Consider the following 11,293-nt stretch of genomic DNA (forward strand, 5'->3'; position numbering starts at 1 on the left):
TGCCAGGGTTCAAATGCTGTCTTTGCTGTTATTTAATAACCTAATATTACTTGTAACACTTTTATGCCTCAGTTTCTTCCTTTTTTTCCCTTCTGATTTTACATCTAGCTGAAGCCTGAACTATGTTGCTGGTTGCAAAATGTTTCATCTTGCTTTTTTAAATTAGTAAACTTTATTTTTTAGAGAAGTTTTAGGTTCACAGCAACACTGAGCAGAAAGTACAGAGTTCCCATATAGCCCCTACTCCCCCATATGCATAACCTCCCCCACTAACAAACATCCCTCAGCAGGGTACTACATTTGTCCCAACTGATTAACCCATACTGACACATCATTATTGTCCAAAGTCCACAGTTTACATTAGGGTTCATTCTTGGTATTGTACAGTCTATAGGTTTGGACAAATGTATAATGACATGTATCCACCATTACAATACAGGCATACCTCGGGGATATTGTGGGTTGAGTTCCAGACCACCACAATAAAGTGAATATCACAACTAAGCAAGTCACATGAATTTTTTAGTTTCCCAGTACATATAAAAGTTATGTTTTACTTTATAGTGTAGTCAATTAAGCATGCAATAACATTATGTCTAAGCAACAAATGTATATACCTTAATTTAATAATACTTCATTGCTAAAAATGCTAACAATCATCTGAGCCTTCAGTGAGTTGTAATCTTTTTACTGGTGGACAGTCTTGCCATGATGTCAAGTTCCTTGCTTTGGATTAGGCTTTGGCTTAAGGGAATGTTGTGGCTGGTTTGATCTCCTATCCAAACCACTACAACTTTCTTCATATCAACAATAAGGCTGTTTTGCTTTCTTACCATTAGTGTATTCACTGGAGTAACATTTTTAATTTCCTTCAAGGACTTTTCCTTTGCATTCACAACTGTTTGGCACAAGAGGCCTAGCTCTTGGTCTATCTTGGCTTTTGACATGCCTTCCTCACTAAGCTTAATCAATTCTAGCTTTTGATTTAAAGTGAGAGATTTGTGATTCTTCTTTTCACTTGAACACTTAAAGGCCATCATAGGGTTATTAGTTGGCCTAATTTCAATATTGTTGTGTCTCAGGGTTTAAGGGAGGCCTGAGGACAGGGAGAGAGATAGAGGAAGGGCTGATCAGTGGAGCAGTCAGAGCACACACAGCATTTATTGATTAAATTTGCCATCTTATATGGACATGGTTTGTGGTGCTCCCAAAACAATTACAATAGTAACATCAAAGATCACTAATCACAGATAACCAAAACAGATTTAATAATAATGAAAAATTTGGAATATTGTGAGTATTACCCAAACGTGACACAGAGACATGAAGTGAGCACATGCTGTTGGAGAAATGGTGCCAATGGGCTTGCTTGATGCAGGGTTACCACAAACCTTCAATTTGTCAAAAATGCAGTATCTATGCAGCACAATAAAGTGAAGTGCAATAAAGCGAGGTATGTCTGTAGTTTCACTGCCCTAACAATCCTCTATGCTCCATCTGTTCATCCTTCCCTTTCCACAACCCCTGGCAATCACTGATATTTTTACTGTCTCCATACTTTTGCCCTTTCTATTAATAGAATGTCATATGGTTGGAACAAGATTGTACGTATCCTTTTCATATTGACTTCCTTCACTTAGTATTAAATAATATTCATTTAAGGTTCCTCCATGCCCTTTCATGGCTTGATAGCTCTATTTTTTTTTGCACTGAATAATATTCCAATGTCTGAATATACCACTGTTAGTTTATTCACCTACCGAAGGACATCTTGGCTGCTTCCAAATTTTGGCAATTATAAATAAATCTGCTATAAACATTCATGGGCATGTTCTTATGTGGATATAAGTTTTCAGTTCGTTTGAGTAAATACCAAGCAGCGTGATCGCTGGATTGTATGGTAAGTGTATGTTTACTTTTGTAAGAAACTGCCAAGCTGTCTTCCAAAGTGGCTGTACCATTTTGCATTCCCACCAGCAATGAATGTGAGTTCCTGTTGCTCCACATCCTCGCCAACATTTAGAGTGATCAGTGTTTTGGGTTATGGCTGTTCTAATAGGTTTGTAGTGATACCTCACTGTTTTAATTTGTAATTCCCTAATGAAATATGATGTTGAACATCTTCTTATATCTTTATTTGCCATTTATGTATCTTCTTTGACAAAGTGTCTATTCAGAACTTTTGCCCATTTTCCAATTGAGTTGTTCATTTTCTTATTGTTGAGTTTTAAGAGTTCTTTTTATATTCTGGATAATAGTCTATGATGGTTAATTTTATGTGTCAACTTGAATGGACTAAAGGATGCCCAGATAGCTGGTAAAACATTATTTCTGGTGCATCCGTGAGAGTGTTTCTGGGTGAGATTAGCATGTGAACCAGTACTCTGAGTAAAAATGACCCCACCTTTACCAATGCGGGTGAGCACCGTCCAAATCTGTGGAGGGCCCTGGTAGAACAAAAAGGCAGAGGAAGGGTGAATGTGCTCTCTCTCTTCTTAAGCTGGGACACCCATCTTTTTGTGCCCACACACATTGGAGCTCTTGGGCCTTTGGACTTCAGACTCTGGGACTTACACCAGCGGGCACCCTGGTACTCAGGCCTTTGGACTGAGATTGGGAGTTACACCATCATCTCTCCTGGTTCTCGGGCCCCTGGACACAGGCTGAATTATACCACTGGCTTTCCTGATTTTCCAGCTTGCAGATGGCAGATGGTGAGACTCCTCAGTCTCCATAATCACATGAGACAATTCCCAAAATAAAAAATATATAGAACCAATTATATATAATATATGTAATATATATCCTATTGGTTGTGTTTCTCTGGAGAACCCTAATACACAGTTCTTTATCAGATGTGTCTTTAGCAAATATTTTCTCTCAGTCTGTGGCTTATCTTCTCGTTCTCTTGACATTGCCTTTCACAGAGCAGAAGCTTTTAATTTTAATGAAGTCCAGCTTATCGATTGTTTCTATCATGGATCATGCCTTTTGCATTTTATCTAAAAACTCACTGCCATACCCAGGGTCATCTAGGTTTCTCCTATGTTCTAGGAGTTTTATAGTTTGCACTTGACATTTAGGTCTGTGATACATTTTTAATTAATTTTTATGGAGTGTAAGGTTTGTGTCTAGATTCCTATTTTTGCATGTGGATATCTACTTGTTCCAGCACCATTTGTTGAAAGGACTACCTTTGCTCCATTGTATTGCCTTTGCTCCTTTGTCAAAGATCAGTTGACTATATTTGTATGGGTCTATTTTTGAGCTCTCTATTCTAGTCCATTGTTCTGTTTGTTTATTCTTATGCCTATGCCACACTGTCTTGATTACTGTAGCTTTATAAAGCTACTATAGTAAGTTGTGAAGTCAGGTAGTGTCAGTGTGACTTTGTTCTTCTCTTTCCATATTGACTTAGCTATTCTGGGTCTTTTGCCTCTCCATATAAACTTTAGAATCAGTTTTTTGACATCCACAAAATAACTTGCTGGGATATTGATTGGGATTGCATTGAATCTATAGATCGAGTTGGGAAAAACTAACATCTTGATACTATTGAGTTGTCCTATTCATGAGCACAGACTATGTCTCCATTTATTTAATTCGTTGATTTCTTTCATGAGAGATTTGTAGTTTTCTTTATGTAGAATACTTACATATTTTATTGGATTTATGCTTAAGTATTTCATTTTGAGGAGTGATAATGTTAATGTGTTTTATAATTCCAAATTCCACTTGTTCTTTGCTGGAATATAGGAAAGTGATTGGCTTTTTAAAATGTGTGTCTGAATGAATGTGCATATTTTATTTGAGAGTATACATATTTAAATCACTATTACATGTCAGTTATCATTTGGATCAATTCTTTGTCTTGTATTAATAACAGGCAAGTTATCTTCAATCTACTGCCTCAGGCATGCAAATGAACTGTAACTTTATCTTTCTACAATTTAGCTTAGTCTTTGTCTTGAGCCTCCATTCTACCTGATGACACAATCTAGTTATTTAGGATATTTTTTTCCCAGATGTTATAGGTCTAAACTCAATTCAGGGTTTTTTTCTCTCTTCTCATATTTGTTAGGGTCATTTAAACTTCTGGATGTGTATATGAGCTCATTGGATTGCAGATGGGAAATCCAATTGGACATTGGTTCAACTGAGAGGTGACAAAGGCCTTCACTGATGCAATGGCTGTAGGGTCTTTTTAAAAAAGTTTTATTTATTTTGACAGCTTTATTGAGGAATAGTTGACAATTAAAAATTATATATATTTAAGATGTACAACTTGATGGTTTGATATACATACACATTGTGAAATATTCACCACAACCTAGCAACATACCCATCATTTCATATAGCTACCCTTTTCTTATTTTGTGTGTGTGGCAAGAACACTTAAGATCTACTCTCTTAGCAAATTTCAGGTATACAAGGCAATATTGTTAACTATAGTCACACAGTTGTACATTAGATCTCTAGAACATATTTATCTTGCATACCTGAAACTTTGTACCTCTTGTCCAACAACTCCCTATTTCCCCCTTACCTCTGGTAACCACCATTCTACTCTGTTTCTGTGAATTTCACTGTATTAGATTCCACATATAAGTGAGATTGTGCAATAGTTGTCTTTCTGTGTCTGGCTTATTTCTCCTAGCATAATATCCTCCAGGGTCATCCATGTTGTCACATTATTTTTAATTTTTTTGAGGAACCTCCACACTATTTTCCATAATGTCTGTACCAATTTACATTCCCACCAACAGCGTACAAAGGTTCCCTTTTCTCCACATTCTCCTCAACACTTGCTATCTTTTGTCTTTCTGGTAATAGCCATTCTGACAGGTGTGAGGTGATATCTCATTGTGGTTTGGGTTTGCAGTTCCCTGATGATTAGTAAAGTTGAGCACATTTTCATATACCTGTTGCCCATTTGTACATCTTCTTCGAGAAATGTCTGTTTAGGCACTTAGCTCATTTCTAAATAAGGTTATTATTATTTTTTTGCTATTGAGTTGTATGAGTTTCTTATATATTCTAGACATGAACTCCTTATCAGACATATGGTTTGAAAATATTTTCTTCCATTCCATAGGTTGCCTTTTCACTCTGTTCATTGTTTCCTTTGCTACGTGGAAGCTTTTTAGTTTGATGTAATTTCACTTGTTTGTTTTTGTTGTCTGTACTTTTGGTGTCATATCGAAAAAAATCATTGTCCAGAACAATGTCAAGGAGCTTCTCCCATATGTTTTTTTCTAGGAGTTTTATGGTTTCAGGCCTAACATTTAAGTCTTTAATTTATTTTGAGTTGATTTTTGTATACGATGTGAGATAAGGTCTAATTTCATTTCTTTGCATGTGGCTATCCAGTTTTTCTAACACCATTTAGTAAAGAGATAATCCATTTCATGTTCTTGAACACTTGTTAAAGATCAGTTGACCATAGGTGTGTGAATTTACTACCATTGGTCTATATGTCTGTTTTTATGCCAGTGCCATACTGTTTTGATTACTGTAGCTTTGTAATATATTTGAAAACAGAACGTATGATAGCTCTAGCTTTATTATTCTTGCTCAAGATTACTTTGGCTATTTGGGGTCTTTTATGGTTCCATATGAATTTTAGGATTTTTTTTTCTATTTCTGTTAAGAATGTCATTGAGATTTTGCTAGGGATTGCATTGAATGTGTAGATTACTTTGGGTAGTATAGACATTTTAACAGTGTTAATTCTTTCAACCCATGAACAAAGTATATCTTTCCATTTATCTGTGTCTTTAATTTCCTTCATACATGTTTTATAATTTTCAGTGTACATGACTTTTGGATATTAACCTTGTATCCTGCAATCTTCCTATAATTGTATATTAATTCCAGGAGGGCTTTTATTTTTGCTTTTTTTGGTGTTTTCATAGATGATCATGTCTTCCATGAACAAAGACAGTTTTATTTGTTCCTTTCCAACCTGTATATTTAATTTCCTTTTCTTATCTTACTGCATTAACTAGGACTTCCAATCTGATGTTGAAAAGCAGTGGTGAGAGGGCACATCCTTGCCTTATTCCTGATCTTATAGGAAAGCTTTAAGTTTCTCACCATTAGGTATGATGTTGGCTATAAATATTTTGTGAATACTCTTTATCAAGTAGAGAAGTTTCTCCTTTATTCCCAGTCTGCTGAGAGTTTTCATCATAAATGGGTGTTGGATTTTGTCAAATACTTTTTCCGCATCTATTCATAAAATCATGTTATTTTTCTTTAGCCTTTGATGTGATGAATTACATTAATGGATTTTCAAGTGTTGAACCAGTCTTGCATATGAGGGATAAATCCCATTTACTTGAACTTGAACTCCTAGGCTCAAGGGATCCTCTCTACTTAGCCTACCGAGTAGCTGGGACAACAGATGTGTGCCACCACACCCAGCTCCTTAATTCCACTTACTTGAGATATATACTTTTTTATATACATTGTTAGATTTGATTTGCTAATATTGTGTTGAGGAATTTTGTATCTATGATCATGAGAAATATTGATATGTAGTTTTCTTTTCTTGTAATTTCTTTATCTGGTTTTGCTATTAGGGTGATGCTGACTTCATAGAATGAGTTAGGAAGTATTCCCTCTGCTTCTATCTTCTGGAAGAGATTGTAGAGAATGAGTATAATTTCTTTCTTAAATGTTCAGTAAAATTCACAGATGAATCCATCTAGGCCTAGTGCTTTCTCTTTCAGAAGGTTACTAATTATCTATTCAATTTCTTTAATAGATATAGGCCCGCTCAGATTGTCTATTTCATTGTATATGAGTTTTGCCAGGTTGAGTTTTTCAAAGAATTGGTTCATTTCATCTAGGTTATCAGATTTGTGGGTACAGAGTTTTTCATAATATTCCTTTATTTCTTTATTCCTATTAATGTCATTGATATCTATGGAGATATCTCCTCTTTCATTTCTGATATTAATAATTTGTATCTACTCTCTTTTTTCTTACCCTGGCTAGAGGCTTATTGATTTTTATTGATCTTTTCAAAGAACCAGCTTTTGGTTTTGTTGATTTTCTCTATTGATTTCCAGTTTTCTATTTCACTTATTTCTGCTCTAATTTTTATTATTTCTTTTCTTCTGCTTACTTTGGAATTAACTTGTTCTTCTTTTTCTACTTTCCTAAGGTGGAAGCTTGGATTATTGATTTTAGATCTTTCTTCTTTTCTAATACATGCATTCAATGCTATAAATTTCTCTCTAAAGACTTTCACTTCATAAAATCTTGATATGCCATATTTTTATTTTCATTTGCTTAAAACTAAAAAAATTCTCTTGAGATTTCTTCTTTGCCCCAAGCGTTATTTCAAAGTATGTTGTTTAATCGCCAAGTATTTGGGGATTTTCCAGTTATCTTCCTATTGTTGATTTCTAATTTAATTCCATTGTGGTCTGAGAGTAGACGTTGTATGATTTCTATTCTTTTTAAATTTGTCAAGGTGTGTTTTACACTCCAGAATATGGTCTATCTGGTGAATGTTCCCTGTGAGCTTGAGCAGAGTGCATACTGTGCTGTTGTTGGATGAAGTAGTTTCTAGATGTCAATTATATGCAGTTGAATGATGGTGCTGTTGCCTTCAATGATGTCCGTAGTGATTTTCCGCCTGCTGGATCTGCCCATTTCTGATAGAGGGGTGCTGAAGTCTCCAACTATAATAGTGGATTTTTTTATTTCTCCTTATAGTCTTACCAGTTTTTGCCTCATGCATTTTGACACTGTGTTACTAGGTGCATACACATTAAGGATTGTTATGACTTTTTAGAATATTGACCCCTATATAATTGTGTAATGCCCCTCTTTATCCCTGTTAACTTCTTTTGCTCTGAAGTCTGCTCCGTCTGAAATTAATATAGCTATTCTTGTTTTCTTTTGATTAGTGTTAGCATGGTATGTCTTTCTCCATCCCTTTATTTTTAATTTATATATGTCTTTATATTTAAAATGTGTTTCTTATAGACAACGTATAGAGTTGGGTCTTGTGTTTTGATCCACTTTGACAGTCTCTGTGTTTTAATTGGTGCCTTTACGCCATTGATGTTCAAGGTGATTACTGATATAGTTGGATTAATGTTTACCATATTTATTACTGTTTTCTATTTGTTGCCCTTATTATTTATATATTTAACTGACAAATCATGTTGTTTTGAAATATGTATACATTGTGGAATGGCTAAATTAAGCTAATTAATGGACACATCACTTCATATACTTATTATTATTATTTATTTTTGCTGCGATGTTGCCTTTTTTCTTTTTCCTATTTTTGCCTTCCAATCTTTTTCCACCTTTTGTTGTTTTTCAAGGAGCATTTATATGATTCCATTTTCTCTCCTTTATTAGCTATATTTCTCTCCTTTTTCTGCTATGCTTCTTTTAAAAATTGTCTTTAGCGGTTTCCCTGGAGTTTGCAATATATTAATACATTTACAGCTATTCCAACTCCGCTTTCAAATAACACTATACTGCTTGATTGTTAGTGGAGCTACCTTATAATAACAAAATAATCCTAATCTCTCCCTCCCACACTGTGTCATTGATTTTACTTATATGTGACTTCATTTCATCATTTATTTCACTTATATGTAAGTGCATACATATACACACACACATAAGCATATATAATTCATTATATTGTTGCTTTCATTATTTTGAACAAACTCTTGTCTGCTAGATCAATTAAGAATAAGAAAAATTCAAGTTTTTATTTTACCTTCACTTATTCCTTCTCCAGTGCTTTTCCTTTCTTTACATCGATCCAAATTTCCGATCTATATCATTTCCCTTTTCTCTGAAGAACTTCTTTTAACATTTCTTGCAAGACAGGCCTATTGGCAACAAATTCCTCCAATTTTTGTCTGTCTGAGAATGCCTTTATTTCCCCTTCACTTTTGAGAATAATTTCACGGGGTACGTAATTCTAGTTTGGTGATTTTTTTTTTCTCTTAATACTTTAAACATCACACCACTTTCTTCTTGCTTGCATGATTTCTGAGGAGAAGTCAGATGTAAGTCTTTGCTCTTCTGTAGGTAAGGCTTTTTTCCCTCTGGCTTCTTTCAAGATCTTTTTCTTCATGTTTGATTTTTCTGAAGTTTGAAGATGATATGCCTGGGTGTCGTTTTTTGGCATTTATCCTGCTAGTGTTCTCTGAGCTTCCTGGATCTATGGTTTGGTGTCTGACATTTGCCTCAGTTTCTTCATTTGTTAAGTGAAGAATGTAATAGTAGCACTTCATGAGGTAGTTGTGAGAATTAAGATAAGTTCAGTACATGACGAACACTTGGAAAAGTATCTGGAATGTAGTATCCACTACATAAGTGTTAGTCAATATTTAGTAGACACTTGCTAAGCCACAGGCTAAGGGCTTTTCATACAGAATCTCATTTATTCTTCACAGCAACTCTGTTCTCACAACCTACCTATTATTATCCCATTTTATAGATGAGGGGACTGAGGTTTAAAGAGATTGTCTTGTCTATAACCACACAGCCAGTTCAGTGGCAGGTCTGAAAGTCCTACTCTGATGGGTCTGACTGCTAAGATCATGCCTTAAATTACCAACGTATAGCCAGCACCTCAGAAAGGGGTCAGATTCTAGTGAGTCTCTACGGCCCCTTCCAGAACTAACGCTCTATTTTGTGAAGTTTGAAATAATGCCTGTGTAATATTGTGGCACAGTGCACAGGTTTGGGAGTTGGAAAGCCTGCATTTCAGCAAGTCTCCACCCCCTGTTTCTCCTGCTGTCACATGATTCTAATCCAAGTACCTTTCTTATGGAGTTGTTTTAAAGATTGAATGAGCTACTGTACGTACGACATTTCACACAGTGCTTTGTAAGTGATACTAACACGTTGTAGGTGCTCAAAAAATGTTAGATAATCAAATAATAGTCATTTCAAGATCTTCTCTAGTAGCTATAGTATTGGAAGGAGTTGTGAAATGCCTTGATTTAGAGGCTCTCCAAGCTGTCCACGTAGAAGGGTATATGGGAGGAGACTGTTGATGTGGGGCTTGGCTATAGGAGATCACGCTAACTTACGTAATAGAACCCAGCCCCGGGGCTGTACAAGAGTCTCCCTGGGGAGGAAGCTGGGATGACTTTGGTACTTGGAGGATTTTCTTTCTGATGCTACAATCAGAAGAGAGTCAGAACACTCCTGGGCATTGTGACAGGGCTCTTATTTATGATCAGTCTCATTCAGAGGAAGGATTCAATTGGAGGGAGTATTCCCAACACGATTGGACCTGGTTAGATAGGGAGCAGATGGCATTTAAGCGAGACTTCAGCCATGCCAGACGATGTTAAGACTGCCTGCTTTCTGAGCTTCTCACAGTGAAAGGGCTGCCACCATGACGTGATTTGGGCCTAACATTTCTTACAGCTGGGAGAAGGGGAGATATACTTCTTAGAATCAGAGGTGATAGCTGCTCTGGGGAAAAGACTTAGGGGATATGGTGAAGGGAGCAAAATTCCTATGCCTCACATTTCAATGTGTGTGTGTGTGTGTGTGTGTGTGTGTACAATTCTCTTACTGCCATTTCAATCTCCTCTGACGAAACAGAGGGATTAAGTAGCAATTCTACGCCCTTTCTTCAGCTTCTCAAGCAGCCCTATCTCCAAAAATGTGACTTATAATCTTGAAGTCCCTTGCTAGCGTCCTGCAATAATCCCTGCTCATCACACGTCACATTCTACAGTGGCACTGTTTGGGTTTTTAGATCTCTCCCCTCTGTCGATAAGCATAGATTGCAGGCATATTATGCGCCAGGCACTATCTTATGATCTGAGGATACAAAGCAGAATGAGATAAGGTCCTGGCCCTTGGAGAGTTGAGAGTGCTGAGGTTGATAGGGACCTTCAAACAAATAAGTAAAACACCACATCATGGGCTGTGAGAGAAATGTTAGTTTGGGTTTCTCCCAAAGCAGGCCTTGCAACAAGAATTTGAGTGCAAGTAGTTTATTTAGAAGGTGATCCCAGGAAACATTGGTAAAAGAGATCAGAGAATTGAGGCAGGGAATAGGAGAAAGTCGGTCAAGGGTGAATTTTAGGCTAATTAGTACTATAAGCAACTGGGGATTTCAGCCCTCCTAGGGAACTCTGGGAGACGCTGTAAAATGAGCCTCAGCGTTCTCCCCACCAAAGGCTATGAAGCTGGGGCAGTTATCCAGCAAATCCCTCTCCATCATTGTTTGATGGCTGCCTCAAGGGGCATTAACTCCCTAGCATTTACAGTTGGGCCCCTACTT

This window comes from Propithecus coquereli, unplaced genomic scaffold (genome assembly GCF_000956105.1).
Source record: "Propithecus coquereli isolate 6110/MARCELLA unplaced genomic scaffold, Pcoq_1.0 Scaffold513, whole genome shotgun sequence".
NCBI classification, from domain to species: domain Eukaryota; kingdom Metazoa; phylum Chordata; class Mammalia; order Primates; family Indriidae; genus Propithecus; species Propithecus coquereli.